The sequence below is a fragment of the Macaca thibetana genome, chromosome 12 (genome assembly GCF_024542745.1).
Source record: "Macaca thibetana thibetana isolate TM-01 chromosome 12, ASM2454274v1, whole genome shotgun sequence".
NCBI classification, from domain to species: Eukaryota; Metazoa; Chordata; class Mammalia; order Primates; family Cercopithecidae; genus Macaca; species Macaca thibetana.
The window spans coordinates 126,202,572-126,228,979 of NC_065589.1; the positions used below are offsets into that span (position 1 = coordinate 126,202,572).

The 26,408-nt window shown below is 51.2% G+C and overlaps 1 long non-coding RNA gene across 2 annotated transcripts in view; it reads left to right on the plus strand.

Annotated features, from left to right (window-relative positions):
• Positions 1 to 10,428, plus strand: part of LOC126932101 (uncharacterized) — a 42,679-nt gene extending 32,251 nt beyond the window's left edge. Inside the window, exons 1-4 of one of the 2 annotated variants that reach the window (XR_007718111.1) lie at positions 4,547 to 4,679; positions 4,799 to 4,941; positions 8,607 to 9,326; positions 9,468 to 10,428. This is a non-coding gene — a long non-coding RNA (uncharacterized LOC126932101). Of the gene's footprint in view, positions 1 to 4,546; positions 4,680 to 4,798; positions 4,942 to 8,606; positions 9,327 to 9,467 lie in introns of those variants that run through there. The other variant, XR_007718112.1, reaches the window with a different exon arrangement.
• The last annotated feature ends 15,980 nt before the right edge of the window (positions 10,429 to 26,408 follow it).

A 26,408-nucleotide genomic window follows, 5' to 3' on the forward strand; every position in this document is an offset into this window, starting at 1 on the left:
AATGTTCGGAGTGTGGTTGAGAAGAATATGTATAGGAAATGTTTGGAGTGTGCTTGAGTGGAATGTGGTGTATTCTGCTTTTCTTGCATGGAGCATCCTGTTAGTAGCGTTTGGGTCAGCTTGGTTGACAGCGTGGTTCAAATCATCAACGTTTTTACTAATTTTCGTTCTGCTTAATTGATCAGTTATTGAGAAAGGAGTGTTGTAATGTCTAACTATAACTGTAGGTTTATCTATTGCTCCTTGCAGTTCTATCAGTTTTTCATTTATGTAACTTTGGAACTCTGCTATGAAGGCAAAAATGGGTATGACTTTTATGTTTTTGTGATGAGATTACCACTGTATTATTATAAGATAAACTTTCTAGCCCATAGTAATGTAGATATTTTTGCCCTGAGACCTATTTTATCTGATACTAATATAGTCACTCCAGATTTCTTTTTCTTAGTGTCTGTAGCATGGCATATCTTTTTTTCTGTCCTTTTAACTTATTTGTGTCTTTACTTAAAGCATATCTCTTATAGGCAGCATATTGTTAGGTATTGATTTTTTATTCAATCTGACAATATCTGCCATTTAATTGGGGGTATTTAAGCCGTTTATATATCATGTGATTATTGACATTGTTAAGTTTAAATCTGTTTTATGTTGGTCCCATCCATTCTTGGTCTCTTTTACCTCTTTCTCTGCCTTCTTTGGGATATATTAAATATTCTAAAAAGTAATTTTGTTGTCTACTATTTTGGCTTTGTTTTGTTATTTTTGTGGTTGCTTTAAGTTTTATAGTGTACAGTCATACATCACTTAGCAACAGAGAGATGTTCTGAGAAATGCATCATTAGGCGATTTTATCATTGTGTGAACATCATAGAGTGTACTTACACAAACATAGGTGAGAGAATCTACTACACACCTACCCCTAGGCTATATGGTAGAGCCTATTGCTCCCAGGCCACAAATCTGTACAGCAGGTTACTATACTGAATACCGTAGGCAATTGTAATACAACGGTGAGCATTTATCTAAACAGGTGTAAACATAGATAAGGTACAGTTAAAATACTGTAAGGATAAAAAATGATACATCTGTATAGGGGACTGACCATGGACGGAGCTTCCAGAGCTACAAGTTGTGCTGGGTGTGTCAGTGAGTGAGTGCTGAGTGAATGTGAAGGCCTGGGACATTACTCTACGCTACTGTAGGCTTTATAAACACTCTACACTTAGGCTATACTACATTTATAAAAATGTTTTTTCTTTTTCCAATAATAAACTAACTTTAGCTTACTGTAACTTTTTTCCTGTATAAACTTTTTAATTTTAATATTAAATTTTAAAGTTAATTTAACGCTTTTGTAATGTATAATGTATTTACTTAAAACACAAATGCATCATACAGCTGTATAAAAATATCTTTTTCTTTATATCCTTATTCTATAAGCTATTGTCTTTTTTCTTTTCTTTCTTTTTTTTTTTTTTTTTTTTTTGCTTTTGAAACTGTTTTGTTAAAAGCGAAGACACAAACACACACATTGGCCTAGATCTACGCAGGCTAGGCTTTGGGATTATTAAGACATCAGTAGGTGATAGGAATTTCCCAGCTCCATTATAATCTTATGAGACCCCATCATATATATGGTCTATCATTGACCGGGACATCCTCATGCTGTCCATGACTGTACACTTTTGACTTATGGTCTGTATTTGCACAAGCCTGAGAGTCTGTGCCTCTTAAAATGTTGTGCCCTTGTGCTTCTCATGCCTCATCCTAGTTCTGGCTCTGGTTTGTATGTCCTTACCTGTTAATTCTAACAGCTGTGTCAGTTGTGGGCCAGTTTTGAGTGACTGGTTGAACTACTCATTGTCACTTCTATTTTCTTGTTTCTGTGCATACCCGCTGATTTTTGTGAGTTTTACATTGTTAGGTGCTGGATATTTTTGTACTCCTACACATAGTCTTGAGCTTTGTTTGGGGACACAGTTAAGTACTTGGAAACAGTTTGATCCTTTTGGGCCTTGACTTTGAGATTTGTTAGGAGCATTGATCATTTTAAGCCCGGTGTTTCCCATGACTAAGGCCCCACGAATCTTGTGGTTTTCAGGAGGGTTGGTGGGCCCAGGCACTATTCCCAGCCTTGTTACCTTGTTGATGGGAACGGTTACCTCTGATTCTTCGGAGTGTTACTGTCCCTGGCCTCTCGTGGTTTACTCTGAAGTGTGCGCTGATCAGGTCTCAGCTGAAGACTTGCAGCAGATCCTCTCTGAGGAGTTTTCTTCCTAAGCAGCTCTCTCCCTCTCAGCACTCTGTTCTGTGGACTCTGGAGGCCTTAGATGTCTTGGGCTCTCAGCTCATCTCTGCAACAGGGAGTCTGCCAGGCTCCTCCTGAACGTACTGTCCGTGGGTTTTGGCCTGGAAATCCTCAGGATAACAAACTGGGGCAATTTGAGGGCTCACCTCATTTCTCCCATCTTTCAGTGATCGTGATCCTTTGTTGCTGTTTTAGTCTCTTTCTGTTGCTTTAAAGCAATACCTGAGGCTGGTATTTATAAAGAAAAGAGGTTTACTTGGCTGACAGTTCTGCAGGCTATACAAGAAGCATGGAGCCAGCATCTGCTTCTGGTGAGGACCTCAAGCCGTTTCCACTCATGGTGGAGCAGGTGTCACATGGAGAGAAAAGAAGGAAGACAAAAACGTGGGGAAGGAGGCGCCAGGCTCTTTCTAGCAACCAGCTCTCTTGGAAACTAATGGAATGAGAACTCATTAGTTTGCTGCTAGGGCAGCACCAGGCTGTTTATGAGGGACCAGCCTCCACAAGCCGCACGTCTCCCACTCAGCCCCCGCTCCAACATTGGGCATCACATTTTAACATGAGATTTGGAGGGTACAGATGTCCAGACTGTACTAGTTGCCTTAAGTATGGCGTCTTCCAAGTCTTTGTTTCATTTATTTGGTCAGCTTTATTTATTTATTTATTTGAGATGGAGTTTCACTCTTGTCGCCCAGGCTGGAGTGCAGTGGCGTGATCTTGGCTCACTGTAACCTCCTCCTCCCGGGTTCAAGAGATTCTCCTGCCTCAGCCCCCTGAGTGGCTGGGATTACAGGTGCCTGTCATCACACCCGGCTAATTTTTGTATTTTTAGTAGAGACGGGGTTTCGCCATGTTGGCCAGGCTAGTGTCGAACTCCTGACCTCAGGTGATCCACCTGTCTCGGCCTCCCAAAGTGCTGGGATTACAGGCATGAGCCACCGCACCCGGCACAGTTTTTATTGTTGTTTCATTTCGGGAGAAAGGGTAAAGCAGTCCTTATTACCTAATCTTGGCATTAACAGAGATCCCTGTTCTGCCCATTTTAAAGCCTGGTTTTAAGCATACACACCACTGAGGGGAGCTTCCTGAGAAATTCAAGCTCTCGTTCTCTTCAGTTTGTCTCAGCAGAAATATACGCTCAGCTTCAAAAGCCCTTTAAACTCTTAGTTCGTTCCTTGGAAGTCAGAACATCATTCTTCCACTGAGATTTCAAATTTTCTTTTACCTTTAGTGCAATTAATTTGTCAATGAGTCGTTACAAATTTCAACTAGTGGTTTCACCACACACGAATAAAAAGTATCGCTTTGGTAAATGTTATATTTGCAAACTGTAAATACATTTAACTGCTCACTTCTGGCACACACACACACAGTGCCTCATATTTATATCTGTTGAAGAAGAGAATGAAAAGCACACTGAATTTTGAATAAGACAGAAGTGGCTTTCTTGAATCCAGCCCTGTAAATCAAGCTTCTCTTTCCTCTCAGCCCCTACTTAGTAAGCATTAAATGAGATATGTGAAGTGCAGGGACATTTAGTAGGTGTTGACAGCCCTCTTCTCCCTTCTGCTAGGTGGAGGCTAAAGTGACTCTGTCTCAGGAGCGGATCTGCCATGTTGACTTCTGATGAACTCTAATTCTGAGAACGCCTCTAAGATTTCCAGTTTACCTATCGTTCCTTGTATTAGCGCATGTGTACTTACCGTAAACGCTGCCCTTAGGCCCAAACGACCTTAATGTTATCATGGAAGTTACTGGCTATGACGTACACAGCATTCTTGTCTTTTCCTGGAAGGTCACCGTGATAGTGCCTGTAAGCCCTTTTCCTTTACTACAGAAGCCGAGGCCTGGGGGGTGGTGACAGCGTGGAGATCCACCTGTGTTGCAGCTGCCCAAGACCACGCTTCTGTCCATAAGTTCCCCAGTAAATCCTCCTCTCCCGGCAAACTGGATTTGCCTGTCTGTACTTCGGTTTCCGGGCTCCTTCTGCATTTGGCGTCAGTCTGTGTATATGACCCTTTCTCGAAACATTCCCCATCCTCACTGGAAGCTACCCCCTTTCTCCTATTTTATATAATTTCTTTTGGCTGAAATAAGTAAGCCACAAACAATGGGAAATCTGTTTTTTGTTTTTTTTTTCCCCTGAAATACACTGAAATCCCTTGGTGGATGCACACTGGGTAGATAGAGAAGCAACATCCTATAGTCAGTATTTGGGGCAGCATTTCACCATGTTCAGGGAACACACTTCCTCCAGTGGTGGGTCTGCCTCCCCAGCACGGTTATGGAGTCACAGCTCCTCAGAGCAGCGAAGATCTCGAGGGAGTCAAGGGATGGAGCAGCCCCAGCTCCCTGCTGGGCTGGAGGAGGGGTGAGTGGGCACAGCCTGGGGAGGGAAAGTGGCTTGACTGGGGTTCTGGGCTGGTGGGGTGAGGCTGGATTTCAGGCTTGTCTCTCCTGGTCCTCAATGCGGTGCTTGCTCTTACACAGTGGCGAGTTCTGCCCTTACGGAGACGCTACGCACAACTGATGAGGAATTCTCAGCATCATTTGGGGCTGGTCCGGAATGTCACTCAAGCATACCCTTTCGAAAGCCTGGTGTTATGGACTGCCTGTGCGTCCCCCCAAAATGTGTAAGTCTTAATCCTCAGTGCAACGGTCTTTGCAGGTGGGGTCCGTGGGAGGTAATTAGGTCATGAGGGTGGAGTCCTCATGAATGAGATTAGTGTCCTCATGAGAAGAGGCGTGAGTGAGAGCATCTCTTGCTCTCTCTCTCCCTCTTGCTCCCTCTCTCTACCACGTGGGGCCACAACAAGAAGTCAGCTGTCTGAAAGCTGGAAAGAGGACCCTCACTAGGAGCCGGATCTACCAGCATCTTGACGGTGGGCTTCTAGCCTCCAGAACTGTGCGCAAACAACCTCCGCTGTTTAAGCCGCCCAGGCTGTGGTGTTTCGTGAGCTGACTGAGACCTAGTAAAAAGTTGGGGTGCCATGCAATAAGCAGAGTCCTTGCCTTGGCCCGCCTGGCTCCCACCAGGCCAGGCAAGCATCCACACTTCCACCCATCCCTCTTTACAGAGGGGCTGTTTATCTGAGTAGCCACAGTGTTCTAGGCCCTGGGGATGGAGCAGTGACCAAAACAGACAAAACTCCCAGCCCTCAGGGAGCTGAGCGCTGTTAGAGGAGTTAGAGGCAGACAGGACGGTAGGAAAACTCCACGTCCTCATTGTGTTGGTATCAGAAGGTGGTGAGTGTACTGGGGAAAATACAGCAGAGAGGGCCTGGGAATGTAGTGGGGCCTCGGGCCCTCACTGACCTGGATCCTACCTCTCCCTGGCTCGAGCCTCCCTGGTTACCCCATGGTCTCTCCCTGATGCATGGGAGCCTTTTCTGGTATGTAATCCCCGCACAGGGATGCTCAAGATGGGCTCTGGGAGAAGGGTGAGCAGACAGTGGCAATGCCAGGAAGGGAAGAGTTTCTGGGGCTGTCTCATCAGTGCTGCTGGGCATGGACGGAGGATTGGGAGGACAGGGGGCAGTCCTGGGCTTCCTCACAGGAGAATGTCCTGGAGGGTGTCACACACAGACTCCTCAGCCTTCAGGAAAGGGCCTCCTGCCTGGGTTCCACCGCATGCATCGGATGGAAGGAATCCCTTTCTCTGGCAGGTGCAGGCTCAGAGGCACAAGCTGGGGCTTGGGCTCTGTGGCTGGTTGGTGGTGTTCCTGCATCGCAGCTCCTGCCACGGGGCAGTGATGCCGAGTCCTCCCTGCTCCTCAGGGTTTCCTGGAAAGCTGCAACCTGGTTGCAACAAAGCGTGGATGCCAGTGTCACCCACCACTAGCTTTGTCACCTCCATCCTCAATTACCTACCAGCAGGAAATCCTGCCTTCCTCCCCTGTTGCTGGGGCCTGGCACGAGGTGGTCCATTCTCTGGCTCATCCATTCCGTAGGTGCTGAGCATCTCGGATGTGCCATCTCTGAGCGGGCAAGCCCCTGCACTGCACGTGCCAGACATGCTGGAGCCTGTGGGCTGTGGCCAGCCATCCTCATTTGCGATGGAGAGATGAGTGGGAGGGGTAGGGGCTCTGCGAGGGCACCAAGGGGAGGTGGCTTAATAGTCCCTGGAAGTCAGATATGCTTCAGATGGGAAAAGGAGGAGAGAAGCCATTCCAGGCGGGGGCTGCCCCGTGAGTGCTTGGGGAGTGGCGGCACGACAGGGAGAGGTACAGGGACCTGTGGCCGCAGCGGATGCTGGATGTGGCTGCAGAGATGCTGGCGGGCCAGGCCACGCAGGCTGGTGGGAGGAGAGAAGAGAGTTCTTTCCAGGACAGCTGGGGATATCTCTTCATTATTCGTTTGCTCAAAATAGAATTGTCTTTTGAAATCAGATTTGACAGGCAGCCCAGGCACTTTGCCTGCGCTGTCTGGAGGAACTGGCTTTCTCGCCTACAGATGATACGTTTTTCCCTTCCAGAGGAAGAGGGAGTAGCATTCTGCTGGTTTTAGAGAACGTGGGAGTGAGGAGGGAGAAGGGCAAGCCATGGATTTAGAAGGGTGAGGCAGGGCAGAGTGCAGTGGAGGAGGCTGGGATGAAAGTCAAGGGTGACCTGAAGCCAGTGCCATTCCCTGTTAGAAACCAGAACCCATATTGCTGGTGGGTGGGCAAGGGCTCACTTCCATGACACTGGGCACTGTGCTCACAGCACCTGCCTCTGGGGCCTCCCCGGCGGGTGAGGGGGGCATGCAGGCTTGGGGGCCTCCCAGGAGTCCCCGGGATGCAGCCCCACAGAGCAGGGCCCTGGCTGACAAGACGGTCTGGCCCAAGCCCCTGATTCTCAGAGGAACAGGCATCTGCTGCTGTGTCGACAAGACGAGAATCCACTGGGAGCTCTGGGGGAAGAAGGAAAAGTGGAGTGATGGAGGAGATGGGGGTGTGGGGACCCGGGGGAGCGAGGGGATGAGGGGTACTCAGAGATAACAAGAGAGGGGCCCGAAGCCAGAGAACAGGGCCAGGACCTGGCTCGGCCACTGCCGCCCTTAGTTTCCCGACCCGGAAGAGTGGGTTGTGCAGACCCTTCCTGCCTGGCTTAGGTAGTCGGTGGAGCTAGGGGCAGGCCCTGTGCTGCATGGTGCCCTCTGCAGCTCTCTGTCCCTCTGCCTTCCTTTAAGCCACCTGTCCCTGTCCACTCTACCTCCTAGGCTGGGTCTGGTTGTATCTGGTCTACCCCCAATTTGCCCTTGTACGTGTCACGAGGCCGGGCCCACAGTGCACACATAATACCTGTGCAGTGAATGGATGAATGGATCAACACAACAGTGAAAAATCTTTGGGGAAACCTTTAACAAAAGGCAGGACGAGGATTCTTTTCACACACGGAGAATTGAACATAGGCACGTCCTGTCTCCTGTCAAAATGTCATTTAAGTAACAGTGCAGGAGTTAAAAGGGTATAAACTCAGAAGCACAAAAAGAGCAGGGAGGACACATATTAGACACAAGAATATACCCAAAGGAATAGAAATCATTCTACCATAAAGACACATGGAGGTATACGTTCATTGCAGCACTATTCACAATAGCAAAGACGTGAAATCAACCTAAATCCCCCTCAAGTGTAGACTGGATAAAGAAAATGTAGTACATATACACGATGGAATACTACACAGCCATGAAAAAGAACAAGATCTTGTCCTTGGTGGAAAGGATGAATTTGGAGGCCATTGTCCTAAGTAAACTAATGCAGGACCAGAACACCGAACACTGCATGTTCTCATTTATAAGTCGGAGCTAAATATTCACACTGAGTAGATACAGACACAAAGAGGAGGCCGGTGTACAATGGGGCCTGTTTCTTGGGTGGAGAATGGGGGGAGGGTGAGAATTGAAAAGCCACCTATTGAGTACTATGTTTATTACTTGGGTGATGAAATAATCTGTACAGCAACCCCCCACGATACACCATTTACCCATATAACCAACCTGCACATGTACCCCTGAACCTAAAATATAAGTTAAAAAAAGTTCAGAAAATTTTGAAAACCTGAAAGTGGAAGATAAATAGTAAAGGACTTTGCAAACCTGAGAAAGCTGAAAGCTAAGATCTATGAATTGATACAAAACCCAGAAAGGCTCAGGAATTGAAGGCGCCAGGTGCCCAGAGGAGAGCGATTGGGGTTGGCTTGGAAACTGGAGAAGTGGACACTAGCTTTCAAGGAAAACCCACCCAGATTCAAGCCCTGAAAATGAAGCTGGCCTAACTGGCTCCGTGGCCTGTGTTTGTGCTTCTCCTACTCTACAGAGACAGGCTGGGATTTCTGAGCCCTCTGCAGGCTCAGGGGGAAGGGCAGATTCTGGAGAAGAAGGCCCCAGCAGCAGGAGCAATCCCAGCCGCAGAGCCAGACTCCTGTAGTCAGGCCTGGCCCACGTCCGGCCGATCAGCGCATGGCTGGAGGACCGCACATCTGGCTGTGACGGTGGCTGCCTTCCTTTCGTTTCTACTCCAGCAACCCAGCCCCAGGAACAGCTGCATGGGAGGTAAATGGAAACTTTGTGGACAGAGTCCAGTGGTCACCCAGGGCTGGCGACGCTCCTGCCTTTAAGGTGTCCTGGGCACCCGAGCAGCTGTGGGCTACGGCTTATACTTTCCCTGACTGCGATGGCTTTATGGGATGTGAGACACAGGCCATTCACCTTTTACCCCAGTCATGCAGCTAATCACCAGAGCATTTCACCGCCTCAGCCGTGGCTGCAAAACACTGAGCCGATTATGGGAAAGGGCAGAACACGAATGCTCTTGTGGAATTTTCAGTAGAGATAAGCATTTGCTGAGATTGAGTGTGATGTGAACTCAGCGCCCTCTCCATCTTACTGTGTGACCTGAAGCCCAATGACCCGGTCCCTGGGTGGACCCTGTCCCTGGTGGACCCTGCCCGTCGGTGGCCCCTTCCAGGCAGGCCATTGGTCTTCGTGCACTCGGTCAGCTGTGGCTGGTACCTGTCCTCCTCAGGCCCCCTCTCAGGTAAGACAAGGTGTGGGACCTGGGGCTGGCGGAAGCCAGGATCCCTGGCCCTGGAATGGTCGGCGGTGAGGGTCTCGTGGAACTCATCCCACCGCGGCAGCTCAGAAAGATGAAGTGGTTGTCCCATTTGTGTCCCCCCAGCACACAAACCTGGTGTCAGTGGCTCCAAGGCCCAGGAGGAGCTCCAAAAGCCACACACTGAGAAGATGTGTCATGGCCAAGTCCCACAGGGAGGCTGTGGTGGACTCCGGGCTGACAACAGGGCCTGGCCCTGCGTTCTGCCAGGGGCTCTCGGCATGCCCCATGGGACCCCCTCGGATGACCGTAGGACCTGACGGCCCCTCCAGGTTTCCAGAAGGAAGAAAACAGGATCTTGGGTGTTGGCGGTGGGTCCCAGGAATCTCCTCTCAGTGAAGCCATCTCGTTCTTCCAAGGGCTCAGGTCCAAAGCCCGGAGCCTTTTGGCCTTCCTCTCCCCTCACTCCCCATCAGCATATACAGCCAGGACTGGGCCTCTGCTCCCTCCTGCCTTCCCCACTCACCCATGGGCCAAGCGTCCAGCTTCTCGCCTGGATGACCTTGGGGCCTCCCACCTGTCAGATTACACCTGCTACACCCGAGTCACGTCAGGTCCCACCTGTGCTCATGGCCCCCAGCCCTCCTTTTTGCCTTTTCCTGATTGTTTTTCTCCATTGCACTTGTTCGTAGCTGGCCTGGCTTATATTTCCTGGTTCATTTGCATTTTGAGTCTACCCCGCTGCACGGTGAATATGTGAGCAGTGTTTTGTTTGTTTTGTCAACAGCTATATCCTCAGTGCCTACAGGGTCCCCAGCATGGAGCTCTGCTGAACATATTGATGTAGCGACACAGCCAGAGCTCCAGGCAGAGACCCCGTGGGTGGTGGTGTGCGCTCGGTGGCACCTGTGAGGTCACCTACGATGGCAGCCATGCAGTCCAGACCGTGGGAGCTCCACGGCCCAGCCGTACACAGCGAGTAATGGCAACCCTAGCTTCTTACCACCCGCCACGCACCTTTTAGATTCAAGCATGGGCTCGGGGTCCTTGGCCTCAATATTCTTATCTATTAAATGGGATAATGACACACCTCCCTCAGTAATAGTAATGTGGATGGACAGATCTCCAAAGTGGATGGGACAGCGGGACCAGCACACCTCTGTCCCCAGGTGTCACTGCCCTGTGGGATTTCTCTTTTGGATCCCTGAGCCAAGTGCTCTGGGTCATAAGTATCCCAGAGGTCTCCGCTCCTGAATTCAGCAGAGGCAGGGTGGGATGTGCAAAATCAGCTTCCTGCAGGCCCTTCTCTGGCCTCATCTGACCTTCCCAGCATGGCTGTCGGGAAAGTAAGAGTGCAAAGGGCTGGCATCTCCGTCTCATGCCCTGTGAGGCCGGTTGGTCTTCCCCACCTTCGACCTTCAGAGGACCAGGGAGCAGCTGGTGTTAGGGGACTCCTCCCTCAGCCGTTGGCATGCTGGGGGGCTGGGGTTCAAGCCCGCACTGCCCTCCTGGGAGCTGGGCCACCTTCCTTTCCCTACTGATGGTGGAGCAGAGCTGCAGCTGCTTTTCAGGAGGGCATGTCAGGGCATGTAGGCATCTGACCTTTCCGGCAGCCACTTCCTTCCCATCACTTAGCCGTACTTGCAGGCTGCCCTGTCTCAGAGAGGAGGAAATGAGGGTGGAGAGCTCTGAGGCCTGAGCCTCTGCGGACCTAGCCTGGCAGGAAGAGTCTGGAGGGTTTGCAGTACGGGTACTTGCCCAGGAAGGGCCCGGCAGGCTCCACCTCCTTGGTGACCTATGGGCAGGCTCACTAGGGACCCTCCTGATGGCGGGGCACCGCTGGGTGGTGGGACGTCCCACACCCCGACAAAGTGAGTGTGGCCGGGATGGCCTTCTCTAAGAGGGGCTGTCACCTTTTCACCCTGCTCTGTTCTTGGGACAGATGCAGCCCTGTTCTCCAAGCTTGATGGCCTGGGTTTTGTATGGGCTGCACCGGGATTGTGCGGCTGTGACGAGGGGCCTTTTAGCTCCCTGGTCCAGAGTCAGACAGTCCTGACCGGAATCCCTCTGGACGGGGCAGCCACTGGGTGATGCAGGCAGGCAGGCCCTTCCTGTGCCAGTGGTTAAATGTCCTTCTATGGTCAGCCGCAAGCCATGGGCTCTGCTCCTATAGCCTTGTGATGCCCAGAGCAGACTTCTGGGGATTCAAAGCATCCCGGATGCGTTTCTTCTACAAAGGGTAGAGAGAAAGTCTGGGGTAGAGTGGGCCCAGGCCGGGAGCCCTGAGCAGCCCTGAGGAATCAGGAGGCAGGGAGGGAGTGAAACTGGGCTCCAGACCAGGCTAGTCTGGGCTCGGCTCCCAGGATGTCTTCTCCAGCCTTGCAGCCTGCTGCTATGGTGCTCCTGCTCTGGTTCCTTCGGCAACCACTTAATGACCTGCCACTGGGCCCTTGGTGAGCCTAGTCAGTGAGGGAGATGGAGCCGGGGTTGTGCTATTCAGGGGAGGCTACGCTAGAAGATGCAGTGGCAGGCCTCAGTCTAGCCTCAGAGATCTCCAGTGGAAGCAGGTCAAGGAGGTCTCCTGGAGGCACTGACCCTGGCCAGCCCAGAGCACTGGCAGCAGTGGTGCAAGCCCAGGAGAGGAGGCAGAACAAGGCCCAGAAGTGCAACCTGTGTGTGTGTCAGCAATGTTGGGCAACGAGGTAGGGCAGCGTGGAGTTGGGAGATGAGACATGTCACACAGGGGCCTGGGTAGTGTGTTAATGAGTTTAAACTTTCTCTTGCAGAGGGGGGCTGTAGAGGAGCTTCAAGCTGGGGAGTGATATGGTCAGATTTGGATGTGACACCTGAAGGAGCGTGGATTGCAGGGAGGTTGGCTGGAGGCATGGAACCTGAGAAGGAGACGGGGCAGCCAGCTTAGCAAAGTGAACAGTGGCTCAGCAATGGGGAGGGAGTAACCAGAGGGGTGGAGAGCTACTTGGGAGGCACTCAGGGCTGCGGTGTGGTCCTTGATTAGACATGGAGGACAGACCAAAGGGAGGAGTCCTTTACAGCAACTGTGGGAATAGAGGACATTAGAAGCCACCTAGCTTAGCCAACCTGGAGAAGTCTTCCCTGGGTGGGGCCCAGGATGGCCACGTGGGGTGGCCATAGGCTCTGAGGCCTGCTGGCTTAGAGCATCCTTGAGCTATAAGCCTGGCAGGCAAAGTGCTTAAATATTTATCACAAACAGAAATTGATGTTGGAGAACTAAATTCTCAAAAAGGAAGTTGAAAGGAAAGGGAGGGTGGGACCTCTGAATCCCAATTTGTAGCATGCGGCCTCTGCATATTTCATTAACTCCTCAGAGTGTGGCAGGCCCAGATGTTCAGGATGTGAGGAGGTTCTGCTAGTCACACTCCGGTGCTCCGCCCCTGCAGCAGCTCATTATTCCGGGGCTGTGTAAGGAAGGTCAGAGGCAAGGATGCTCGAAAAAGGAAGAGTGAATAAAATTGTGATGGACGGGGAAGGACTTGTGTCAAGCTGCTGAGGGAATAAGAAGAATGAGAAGCGAGTTGACATTTGAAATGAAAACCAGGAAAAGGCAGCAGGGTGTTTAGAAAGAGCACTGACTTTGAATTAAGCCAGACCTCATCCATTCACCAGCTCTGAGAACTTCAGGAAATTTATTGATATCTCTGGATTTTACAAGGTACAGATAATATGATCTATAAGCATCATCACCATAATCATCATTATCACCATCATTATCATCACCACCACCATCATCACCATCAACACTACCACCACTATCATTATCACCACCTTTGTAATCACTATCATGTACCATCACCATGCCATCATCACATCACTATCACCATCACTGCCATTATCACCATCTCCATAATCATTATCATCACCACCATCACTATCACCACCATCACCATCACTGTCATTATCATCATCTCCATAATCATTATCATCACCACCATCACTATCACCACCATCACCATCACTGTCATTATCACCATCTCCATAATCATTATCATCACCATCATCACTACCACCACCATCACTATCACCACCATCACCATCACTGTCAATATCACTATCTCCATAATCATTATCGTCACCATCACTATCACCACCATCACCATCACTGTCAATATCACTATCTCCATAATCATTATCATCACCACCATCACTATCATCACCATCACTGTCATTATCACCATCTCCATATTCATTGTTACCATCATCACATCATCATCACCATCACTGTCATTATCACTATCTCCATTATCATTATCATCACCACCATCACTATCATCACCATCACTGTGATTATCACTATCTCCATAATCATTATCATCACCATCATCACTACCACCACCATCACTATCACCACCATCACCATCACTGTCAATATCACTATCTCCATAATCATTATCGTCACCACCATCACTATCATCACCATCACTATCACCACCATCACCATCACTGTCATTATCACTATCTTCATAATCATTATCATCACCACCATCACTATCATCACCGTCACCGTCACTGTCATTATCACCATCTCCATAATCATTGTCACCATTGTCACATCATCACCGTCACTGTCATTATCACTATCTCCATAATCATTATCATCACCATCATCACTACCACCACCATCACTATCACCACCATCACCATCACTGTCAATATCACTATCTCCATAATCATTATCGTCACCACCATCACTATCATCACCATCACTATCACCACCATCACCATCACTGTCATTATCACTATCTTCATAATCATTATCATCACCACCATCACTATCATCACCGTCACCGTCACTGTCATTATCACCATCTCCATAATCATTGTCACCATTGTCACATCATCACCGTCACTGTCATTATCACTATCTCCATAATCATTATCATCACCACCATCACTATCATCACCATCACCGTCACTGTCATTATCACCATCTCCATAATCATTATCGTCACCATCATCACATCATCATCACCGTCACTATCACCACCATCACCATCACTGTCATTATCACCATCTCCATAATCATTATCATCATTACCATCACTATCACCACCATCACCATCACTGTCATTATCACCATCTCCATAATCATTATCATCACCACCATCACTATCACCACCATCATCATCACTGTCATTATCACCTTCTTCATAATTATTATCACCACCATCATTATCACCACCATCACCATCACTGTCATTATCACCATCTCCATAATCATTATCATCACCACCATCACTATCATCACCGTCACCATCACTGTCATCATCACCATCTCCATAATCATTATCATCACCATCATCACTGTCACTATCACCACCATCAACATCACTGTCATTATCACCATTTCCATAATCATTGTCCCATCGTCACATCATCATCACTGTCACTGTCATTATCACTATCTCCATAATCATTATCATCACCACCATCACTATCCTCACCATCACCGTCACTGTCATTATCACCATCTCCATAATCATTATCGTCACCATCATCACATCATCATCACCATCACTATCAGCACCATCACCATCACTGTCATTATCACCATCTCCATAATCATTACCGTCACCATCATCACATCATCATCACCATCACTATCACCATCACTATCATTATTGCCATCTCTATAATTATTATCATCACCATCATCGTTCCTATCACCACCATCACCTCATTACATCATCATCATTATCATCATGCTCATCACCTCATCATCACAATAATGGTTATTATCACTATCATCATTATTATAATTTTCATCACGTTGAAAACTTACTATGTGCCTGACATATTAATCAATCTATTCCTCAAAACAGCTGTGTCATTATAGAATATTATCATGCCCATTTCACAGTTGAGGAAACTGATGCATAACAAATTAGGCCCAAGTTGACCAAGAGCCAGTAAATGGCAGAGTGCTTCTGCCTGTCAGCACAGGCATCTCCGGGATTGAGGGTCATTGTGAACATTAAGTGCATGTGCACCCAGTGATGCTTGTAAATTGCTGGCTGGAAGCAGGGCTTATTACATGGAAATTCTTGCTGCCTATGTTTTTGTTGTTGAAGAGCAGCTGTGTTCCGGTCTTGTCAAGGGGTGGTGAAAGTCAGGTTCAGCCCTGTGAAGCATGAACAAAGTCCAAAGACGTTTTTCAGACCCTTGTGTGTGCCGGGCAATGTGCAGGTAGACACTGGGCTGTGAGGTGCTTGAGCCCAGCACCAAGAAACGTGTCTTCATGACTCTGCAGCGAGGTCCAGGAGATGCTTCATCTCCTGGGGCAGGTGGAGACTCCTGCCTGCTGCAAAGTGAGCCACGGACTGGTGGTTGCTATATCACCTCCACGGGACAAAGCCAAAGAGACAAGAGCTTGAGCTTGGTCAGCAGCTACAGCAGTGTCAGCAGAGGCCAAAGGCCTGGCAGCTTCCGCTCAGGTGCCCAGTTGGGTGTTCAGCAGCCACGCCCAGGCCCTGCGTTGATCAGCAGAAATGGCTTTAATCAGAGAATTGGTCTTTGACATTTTGAGAGCACCTGGCTAATGGATTTGAGTGCATTTTGATTACTTTAATAAAGCACACTCAACAGAATGCATTTTAAGGGCAGAAGGAAGGAGGGAGGACCCTTGCAATTATTCCACCCCACTGCATAATTTATTTCATATGCTATAGAGTCACCTCTGGTATTTGGAAGTCTTCTATTGTGCTTTTGGCAAGGGGAAAACAGGCAGAAAAGGGAGACTTTTTTTCTTATTGGGTTAAGTAGTCTTATCCACCTGATTAAAGGAGCCCACATTTATTGTCAAAAACCCAAGTTAGAGTCTCACTTCCCAAAGTTTAGCCATTTGTTAATATTTTATAAATATTTTCCTGTCTTAACATTGTTATTAAAAAAGGAAAGAGGAGAAATGGCAGCAATTTAGGATTAAGAAGTGTTTGGGGGAAGAAGGAGCCCTCGGGGAGGCGTGGGAGGGTGTGAGCTGTCATGGAGAGAGGATTGTTTTGTGGTCTTATAAATGTGGGTGAAAGCCCCTCCTTGTCTGTAACTTTGACAACTACAGAGTTGCTGTGTCTCAGTCTCTTATCTTTAGTGTGGAGACCAGTGTCTGGCTCTAGGGTTTGTGTGAGGTGAAAGGAGACATGCTAGTGGAAGCCGTGCAGATGCTTTAGTGAACGCGCAGTACTCGCTCAGTCCCTTCCCTCCCCCTTTCTGCCTCTGCCGAGCCACAGCTGCATAGCTGCAAGAGGCCTGGACACTCTGGACCACACAGAGAGACATATTGTTCCCATGGTGATACCTAGAATCAATTAATTGCCCAGCATGGGTGCATGTTCCATACATGTGCAGGCATGCTCATGAGGATGCACACACACATGCCTGCAAAGTTGTCCACATGCAACTTTGGTGTGTATGGGGTGTATGAAGATGCACATGTGCACGTCTGTGAGGATGCACACACATGCTCATGAAAATGCACACATGTACATGCCATGAGGATGCACACACACTCTTTTGAGAATGCACACATGTACATGCCTGCAAGGATGAACACACACACTCTTGAGAATGCACACATGTACATGCCTGCGAGGATGCACACATGTACATGACTGCGAGGATGCACACATGCTCTTGAGAATGCACACATGTACATGCCTGTGAGGATGCACACACACACTCTTGAGAATGCACACATGTACACACCTGCAAGGATGCACACACACTCCTGAGAATGCACACATGTACATGCCTGTGAGGATGCACACACACGCTCTTGAGAATGCACACGTGTACATGCCTGCAAGGATGCACACACACTCCTGAGAATGCACACATGTACATGCCTGTGAGGATGCACACACACACTCATGAGAATGCACAAGTGTACATGACTGCAACAATGCACACACGCTCATGAGAATGCACACATGTACATGTCTGTAAGGATGCACACACACGCTCTTGAGAATTCACACATGTACATGCCTGTGAGGATGCACACACACACTCATGAGAATGCACACGTGCACATGCAATGAGGATGCACACACACGCTCTTGAGAATGCACACATGTACATGCCTGCGAGGATGCACACACGCTCATGAGAAGGCACACATATACTTGCCTGAGAGGGTGCACACATGTTCTTGAGAATGCACACATGTCCCTGCCTGCGAGGATGCACACATGCTCATGAGAAGGCACACACGAGCACATGCCTGTGAGGATGCACACACACAGGTGCCCCTGAGGATGTGTGCACACAGATAAGGGGTGGTGCTGTAGAAGCAGCTAAGGAGGGCCAGAGGACCCTGCAGACCAGGCCAGGAAGCATCCCCGAGGGAGTGAGCCTGTCCGGCGTGTGCACGCCCTCGCTGCTGTGGGAGCTGTTTGCTGTGGCATCCAGACCCTGCACTCGGCCTAGTTTCCTGTGGGAGCTTTTGAGGAGGGGAAGCTCCACCACCATCGTCGGTCCCCCTGGGGGAAACCAGAGGCAGTACTGCAGACCAAAGAGGGGACTCTCGCTGCCACCAGGTGAGTAGGGGGCTGAGGCAGCTGCTCTCTGCCCGTCTGAGGCTGTCCACCTTGGCAAGCACAGTCAGCTGCAAAAGCCCTGCAAGGCTCGGAGACAGCATGTGCGACCCTGGGGCCCATGCATGTGGACCGGCTGAGTGCTGCCGCTCTGAGAGACACTTGGAATACAATGATCCTGGCACTTGGAGGGTCCACAGAAGGGTGTGTTCGAGGCTCAGTGTCTGGCTCCCAGGGGCCCTGGACACTGGGCTTCCAGACTCAGAGAAAACCTGAGGCCTGAGTGTGCCAGGTACGTGGTATGTTCTTGTCTGTCTGCAGGGCCCGTCTGAGAGGGCGGCAGTGCCAGTACTCCCTCTGGGATGTGACAGGGAGGCACACTCACTTCTGGCATTCATTCATTCATTCATTCCATAGGTATTGTGTGAAGACCCTTCCTTTCCGGCACGGTGTGACGGGCTGGGGGCAAGGGAGCGTGGAAGGGACAGGGGTCCCTTTATGTTCCTCCCCTTGGCCCCAGGCTGGCTGGGGCCACTGTGACCAAGAGAGAGCAGAGGGCAGGAAGCCGGACACTACAGAGGACTTAGAGCACAGCAGGGGGATAAGATTGGCCCCATGCCCTGGTGCTGGGGGCTCTGTCCACCCTGCCCTGCCAGACTTGCTCCTGACATGTCTGGCTGAACTCAGTGGGTTCTGATGTTCCAACACCACCATCCTCTCACAGCAGGGAAGCTGAGGCCCAGGGAGCCGAGGGGCCGGTCTGGTGCCCATCTTGGAGCCGGTGTTGGGATAGAATAATTCTCCCTCCACCTTAGGCCTCAAATGTGAGGAACGTGCAGATTTAAAATGTAAGAAATTTAAAAATCAAGACATGTGGATTAAAAGGTGAGCTGTGGAGAGGGTGGCATGGCTGTCTCAGGGGCGTCTGGGCTGGTGAGAACATGGGGATTGCTGTGGGGGCCGAACAGCCAGGAGAAGTGGGTGGGTGTCCGCCTACCTCCAGGACCTGCCTCTGGCCTCAGCAGACAAGGCGGCAGGTGGGTGGGTGGGGTCAGGGTTCGAAGCCCAGCCTCCACAGGTGCTATTTCCCGAGGTGCGCTCACCTCAGTCCATTTCTGGAACAGGGAGAGGGACATTGGCGGGAAGGAGGTCCCAGGACTGTTTTACAGATGTCAGGCAGGTGGAACTGCTAGGTTGCCGTTCACAGACCGAGACACAGATGTGGACTGTACCCAACGCCTGCCCTGTGGCCGCCATGGCCAGCACGTTGCTGAGCTTCCCAGGCCGCACAGTGAGGGGCCAAAGCCCAGAAGAGCCAAGCTTCTGGCCTGACACAGCGGAGGAGGCCCAGGGCCCGGTTGGTCTGCCTGGGACCTTGCCGCGGAGCCGGTCTGCAGCCGGGGACGCAGCCTGCACAGCACGGTTGGAAGCCAACCTGTCAGGAAGCTTCAGGAATGGGAGGCTGGGCAGCTTTTGTTAACTGGAATCGCTGTGTCCATTTTTGGAAGAAAGAAAACAGCCACCACCCATCTTGTGCTTGTGTTGTCTCCCAGTGATCCTCACTGGGCTGAAGCAGACGGCCCTGAGGCCTGAGGATCTCACCCACACTGGCTGTAAAGTCTGAGGGATCCAGGACAAAATGAAAAAGCAGGGACCCTTGTTCAAAAACTTACAAATTTCAAGACGGTGACAGCACAGCAAGGAACCACCTGTGGGCCCTTCTGAGCACACGGCCCTGGGTGACTGCACGGGTCTCCCATTGTGACGTCAGCCCTGACCTCCCCGTTTCCTCTGTGTCTTCCTGCTTGTGACATGTGGTGCACAGAGTGAGTGGCCTGCACACCCCAGGGCCGGGCTACAGCGCCTGCCTTTGGCACGCAGCCATCCGCCCATGTTCAGGCCCATGTGGCTGGTCTAGCTCAACCTGCGGGTGAAGCCTGCTGTGAGGGTTTCAGAGACTGCCTTTCAGGAGGGCTCCGGACCCCAGTGATTCTGGGGAACCAGGGGTAGTCCCTGGAGCAGGGGAGCGTAAGGGAACAGGAAAGGACTGCCCGCTGGGGTGCATGTGGCTATTCTGTTGACCTCTCTGAGCCTCAGTGTCCTTGCCTGGGCCACGCCACAGCCCCCTCTCTCAGGATGGTTGAGACACCTGATGCCTGGACAGCTACATCCCCGCTTGTCCACTGCCCAGCCCAGGGCTCTGCACACATGGTGGGTAGCATGTGGCCCTCTTCTCTCTCCCTGGATGAGAAATAGCTTGGATCAGATGTGACAGGAAAGTAGGTAGACTAAAATAAATCAAAACGAACTTGGTTTTGAGGGTTTAGGGGACACTCAAGGCAGGATTATGGCTGCATCTCAGGTCCAGCCCAGCAGGACCACGAAGGCCTCTTCCCTCACCCTTCTTCTCATTCCTGCACAGGCTCCTTCCTGCTCTGGTCCTCACAAGGGACGTGGCAGGCAGCACCTGAGAGTCGCCCCTCACAGCCCAGGCACCCAGGGAGGTTGCTCCAGGTCCCACGCCAGAGCCCAAGGAAGGCACGTGGAGCCCAGCTGGGGCGAGGGACAGAGGTCCCGGAGAGGGTGCCGGTGGATTCTCCAAAGGGAGGCCTCTCCTGCCCTGTCCATTCCATTCAGAGACACCACATACATGCGTTGTTTTGGTCTGTGTTCCAAATCTCTGTTTGAAGGACATTTGGAAACTCTGCAAAAGTATAAAGGGAAAATAGAAATCACCTGTAACCCATCCACTCAGAGATAACCTCTGTTACATCCTGACGAGTCTCTTTCTTTCCTTTGTAAACAGTCAGTCTCTCTCTCTCTCTCTCTCTCTCTCTCTCTCTCTGTCTCTTTTTGGCAGAGTCTCACTCTGTCGCCAGGATGGAGTGCAGTGGCGCGATCTCAGATCACTGCAATCTCCGCCTCCTGAGTTCAAGCGATTCTCCTGCCTCAGTTCTCAAGTAGCTGGGATTATAGGTGTGCGCCACCACACCCAGCTATTTTTTTGTATTTTTTAGTAGAGACGGGGTCTCACCATGTTGGCCAGGATGGTCTCGATCTCCTGATCCTGTGATCCGCCCGTCTTGGCCTCCCAAAGTGCTGGGATTACAGGCGTGAGCCACCGCGCCCTGCCAAGAATCAGTCTTTTAAGACAAGTACGGTTGGCCCTCCTTATCCGTGGGTTCCGCATCTATGGATTCAACCAACTGCAGACAAAAAATATCAGGAAAAAGCAATGAAAACAACAATACGACAATAAAATAATACAAATAAAAATGCAATAGAACAACCATTTACATAGCATTTCCATTGTATCTGGTATTACAAGTAATCTAGACATGATTTAAAGAACTTGGAAGGGTAGGTGTAGGTTACATGCAAATACTATGCCATTTCGTATCAGGGACTTGGGCATCCCTGGATTTTGGTATCCTCGGGGGTCCCACGTCCTATCCCTGTGGATACCGAGGGATGTCTGTGGTTCTATTTCCCTAGCTGAGGAGAAAAGGAATTATCATGCGCTGAAAGAAGGTGCCCACCCTAGCTCGTCCTGAGCACAGGCCGTGCCATCCTCTGCCCACCTGCAGGAGGCGGCCAGCGTAGGGATCAAGGGTTCCTGCCAGTGCGGACCCCACTCCAGCACCAACTATGAGCACTTGGGCAGCTTACCTAACCTCTTTATGCCTCAGTTTCTTCACCTGAATGGGGGTATTAACAGTTCTCGCTTCCCAGAAGTATGGTTAGGGCCAGGGAAGTTAGTCCTGTACCTTCTTTGCCAGACTTGGGCCTGGATCATAGTGCATAGTTACTTGGTGGACGGAGGTGATTGTACGGTTGTGCCAGGTGCAGGTGTCCATCAGGGTCAGTGTCCCCTGGCTGCTGTTGAGGATGTGTGCATAGCTGCCCCTTCTCCAGGACTGCTGGAGCAAGCACTGTCATGCCTGGGAGGTTATGCCCCTGCCCCTGAGCTGCACACACCCACCTGCTGTCTGCTGATCCCAGAGAACAGCTTCCCACCCAGGAGAGACCAACCCCTCAGAGCAGTCTGTCCTCAAGCCCAGAGCCTCCCCAGGCCTGACGGGTGGAGACTGGCCTCACCTGAGCTCACGCCTTGCTGGGCTCTTCCCTGCCTGTGCTGCTTCTGCTCTGTCTCATGGTGCTTCCTGAAAAGCTCACTGTCAATACACCTTGGGCCTGCAGATCTCAGCCCCGGGCTCTGCTTCTAGGGAATCCAATCTAAGGGCTGTATTAATTTTCTATCACTGTTGTGACAAATTGCTGCCAACCTGAAACAACTTGAAACAGCACAGATTTGCTCTCCCACCATCCTGGGGCCAGAGGGGCTGAAACGAGGCTCAGTGGATGCAAAGAAGTCAGCAGGGCTGGTTTCCTCTGGGACTCAAGGGGAGCGTTCTCTGGCTTTCTCAGTTCCAGAGGCCACCCCCGCTCCTAGGCTCTGGGTCTCCGGAGGCCCGGGTACACTTGGATGCAGAGAACGTGTGCTGGGGAGGCCTTTCTCGGCCCTGCGGGGTGCACATCAGGCCCCAGAGGCCCCTCAAAGGAACGGGGGCGGGGCCCTCTGGCAAGTGTGGGCAGGCTTTCCTGGTGAGTGTGCACGCCCTCAGGTGTGGAGAGGCTTTCCTGGTGAGTGTGCACATCCTCAGGTGTGGAATCGCATTCCTGGTGAGTGTGCACGCCCTCAGGTGTGGAAATGATTTCCTGGTGAGTGTGCACACCCTCAGTTATGGAGAGACTTTCCTGGTGAGTGTGCATACCCTCAGTTGTGGCCAGACTTTCCTGGTGAGTGTGCACACCCTCAGTTATGGAGAGACTTTCCTGGTGAGTGTGCATACCCTCAGTTGTGGCCAGGCTTTCCTGGTGAGTGTGCATACCCTCAGTTGTGGCCAGGCTTTCCTGGTGAGTGTGCATGCCCTCAGGTGTGGAATTGCTTTCCTGGTGAGTGAGTGTGCACACCCTCAGTTATGGAGAGACTTTCCTGGTGAGTGTGCACACCCTCAGTTATGGAGAGACTTTCCTGGTGAGTGTGCATACCCTCAGTTGTGGCCAGGCTTTCCTGGTGAGTGTGCATACCCTCAGTTGTGGCCAGGCTTTCCTGGTGAGTGTGCATACCCTCAGTTGTGGCCAGGCTTTCCTGGTGAGTGTGCATGCCCTCAGGTGTGGAATTGCTTTCCTGGTGAGTGTGCACACTCTCAGTTATGGAGAGACTTTCCTGGTGAGTGTGCACACCCTCAGTTATGGAGAGACTTTCCTGGTGAGTGTGCATACCCTCAGTTGTGGCCAGGCTTTCCTGGTGAGTGTGCATACCCTCAGTTGTGGCCAGGCTTTCCTGGTGAGTGTGCATGCCCTCAGGTGTGGAATTGCTTTCCTGGTGAGTGTGCACACCCTCAGTTATGGAGAGACTTTCCTGGTGAGTGTGCACACCCTCAGTTGTGGCCAGGTTTTCCTGGTGAGTGTGCACGCCCTCAAGTGTGGAAATGATTTCCTGGTGAGTGTGCACGCCCTCAGGTGTGGGGAGGTTTTCCTGGTGAATGTGCACACCCTCAGTTATGGAGAGGCTTTCCTGGTGAGTGTGCACGCCCTCAGGTGTGGAGAGGATTTCCTGGTGAGTGTGCACGCCCTCAGGTGTGGAATCGCTTTCCTGGTGAGTGTGCACGCCCTCAGGTGTGGCCAGGCTTTCCTGGTGAGTGTGCACGCCCTCAGGTGTGGAATTGCTTTCCTGGTGAGTGTGCACGCCATCAGGTGTGGAATTGTTTTCCTGGTGAGTGTGCACACCCTCAGTTATGGAGAGACTTTCCTGGTGAGTGTGCACACCCTCAGTTATGGAGAGACTTTCCTGGTGAGTGTGCACACCCTCAGTTATGGAGAGACTTTCCTGGTGAGTGTGCACACCCTCAGTTGTGGCCAGGCTTTCCTGGTGAGTGTGCACGCCCTCAGTTGTTGCCAGGCTTTCCTGGTGAGTGTGCATGCCCTCAAGTGTGGAAATGATTTCCTGGTGAGTGTGCACGCCCTGTGTGGGGAGGTTTTCCTGGTGAATGTGCACACCCTCAGTTATGGAGAGGCTTTCCTGGTGAGTGTGCACGCCCTCAGGTGTGGAGAGGCTTTCCTGGTGAGTGTGCATGCCCTCAGGTGTGGAATCGCTTTCCTGGTGAGTGTGCACGCCCTCAGGTGTGGCCAGGCTTTCCTGGTGAGTGTGCATGCCCTCAGGTGTGGCCAGGCTTTCCTGGTGAGTGTGCACGCCCTCAGGTGTGGAAATGATTTCCTGGTGAGTGTGCATGCCCTCAGGTGTGGCCAGGCTTTCCTGGTGAGTGTGCATGCCCTCAGGTGTGGAATTGCTTTCCTGGTGAGTGTGCACGCCCTCAGGCGTGGAAATGATTTCCTGGTGAGTGTGCACGCCCTTAGGTGTGGCCAGGCTTTCCTGGTGAGTGTGCACGCCCTCAGGTGTTGAAACCTGCTGGTTCTTGACAGCTCCCTCCATCTTCAAAGCAGATCCCTTCAACCTCTGCTTCTGTCCTGCATCTCCTCTGGCTCCTCTGTGCCCCTCTGATGAGGATCCTTATGATTATATTGGGTTATTTCCTTAAGCCCATTAATTTCCCCATCCAAGATCCTTTGACTTTATCACACCTGCAGAGTCCCTTTTGCCATGGAAGGTGGCATTCTTAGGTTCTGTTGTCCTAGTCTCAGATTAGCATGTGGGTATCTTTGAGGTCATTACACAGACTCCTACGAAAGTTGTTGTGAAAATCCTCCTTCTCCCAGGCCAGCACAGCCAGATCCCTCTTCCTGAGCAGGGACAGCATGGGAGTCCAGGAGGGGCAGGGGGTGCCAGGCCTGGTGCAGGAGTTCAGGTGGGATGGCTGGAGCTGCACCCATCCTCTTCCTCCTCCACAGCAAATGCCAAGTCAGACCTGCCCCTCTTCTGCCCCAACCCTCCAGCGGCTCCCACTTCTCTTGGAAACCCCAGGCCCAGGCTCGCACCTGCTTTGACCACACTGGCCTCTTGTTTCCTGAACGTGCTGAGCAGGCTCCTGCCCGGAGACTTTGCACTCACTGCTCCCTCTGCCCAGACAGCCTTCCCCAGACACACTGTATACTCCTTTCCAGGATCAGCTCAAGTTTACACGGTCCAGGTCCTCCTTGGCCAGCCTCTCTGAATAAGCCCTCCTACCCCAGTCCTGAACGCCTACTAACTGCTTTGTTTTCCTTCTTGACAGTTCATTGCAACGGACATGTATTTATTTGGTTATTTGCTTTGCTTCTGTCTCATCCCAGGAGAATATATGCTGCTGATGGCGGACACTTTATACCTCCAGGGGCTAAAACAGTGCAAGGCTTGGTAAACATCAAATGCATGCCGGAGCGAATGAAGGAAGGAAGGAATGTCACAGACTTCTGGAAAAGCTCCTAAAACGTGAGGTCCAATATCAGCCGAGTTGGATAAGAGGGTCTGGCTGGACTTCCTCTTCAGGTTGTTGGGCTTCAGGTTGTTCTTTGCTTCTCTGGAGCTCGCAGTTTGCTGGGCCCGGTGCAGGTGGCTGAGGCTCCTTCTGAAATTGACTGAAGAGTGCAGGAAGTGAGGGCTGTGGCCGCCCACTCAGGGCGAGGGAGTGGGCTTTTGAAACCCGGCCTCATCAGCACCTCTACTGCACCACTCCCTCCTCGGGCATACTGAGCTCGCTAATGCTGTTGGGATCCAAAGGAAAAAAGCAGTCTGTAAATAAGCTCTCTCAGACTTAAAATTAAATTCTACATTTTCCTGAGCTCATGGGAATTGACACTGCCATTAGGCTGTAATTTGTTTCTCAAAATTCTTCTATTTTAAGAAATTAAGCAGGAGGAGCGGAGGGTGGAAAATGAGCGGGAGGGAGAGGCACTGGGGGAAATGAGGACACCCCAAAGGCAGACAGACTGGGGGGCGGGGATGCGCTGTGGGGGCGGGGGAGGTGAGAGACGGCCCGAAGCCTGCGTGTTCTGTTCCTTCTCCTCCCATGGTTGCCGCAGCGATTTCTCAGCTGAGAATACCTTTGCCTGCCAGCCTGTGTGGAAGCCTGGCAAAGCCCGGGCACTGACAGCGGCACTGGGGAGAGGACTTTCTCAGCCAGGCATGGAGTCCCAGGTCACTCTGGCACGCCCCGGGGGTGCAGAGCAATCATCCCTGGCCCTGAGGGCACCAAGTCCAGGAGCCTGGCACAGCACAGCCCTTTCCACTCAGAGTCCTGCCTAAAAACCAGCAGTGCCCTGGGGCTGGGGAGTCCCGGGTGCACCCGGGTGCATGGGAATGTGTGCTGGGGAGGTCTTTCGCAGCCCAGCGCGGGGGCACGTCCTGCCCCACAACCCCTCCCAAGGAATGGTGGGGCGGGGCCTCGAGTGAGTGTGGCCAGGCTTTCCTGTTGAGAGTACACACCCTCAGGTGTGGAAAACTGCTGGTTCTTGACAGCTCCCATATTCTGCCCTGGAAACAGACCCGCTATTCCCAGTT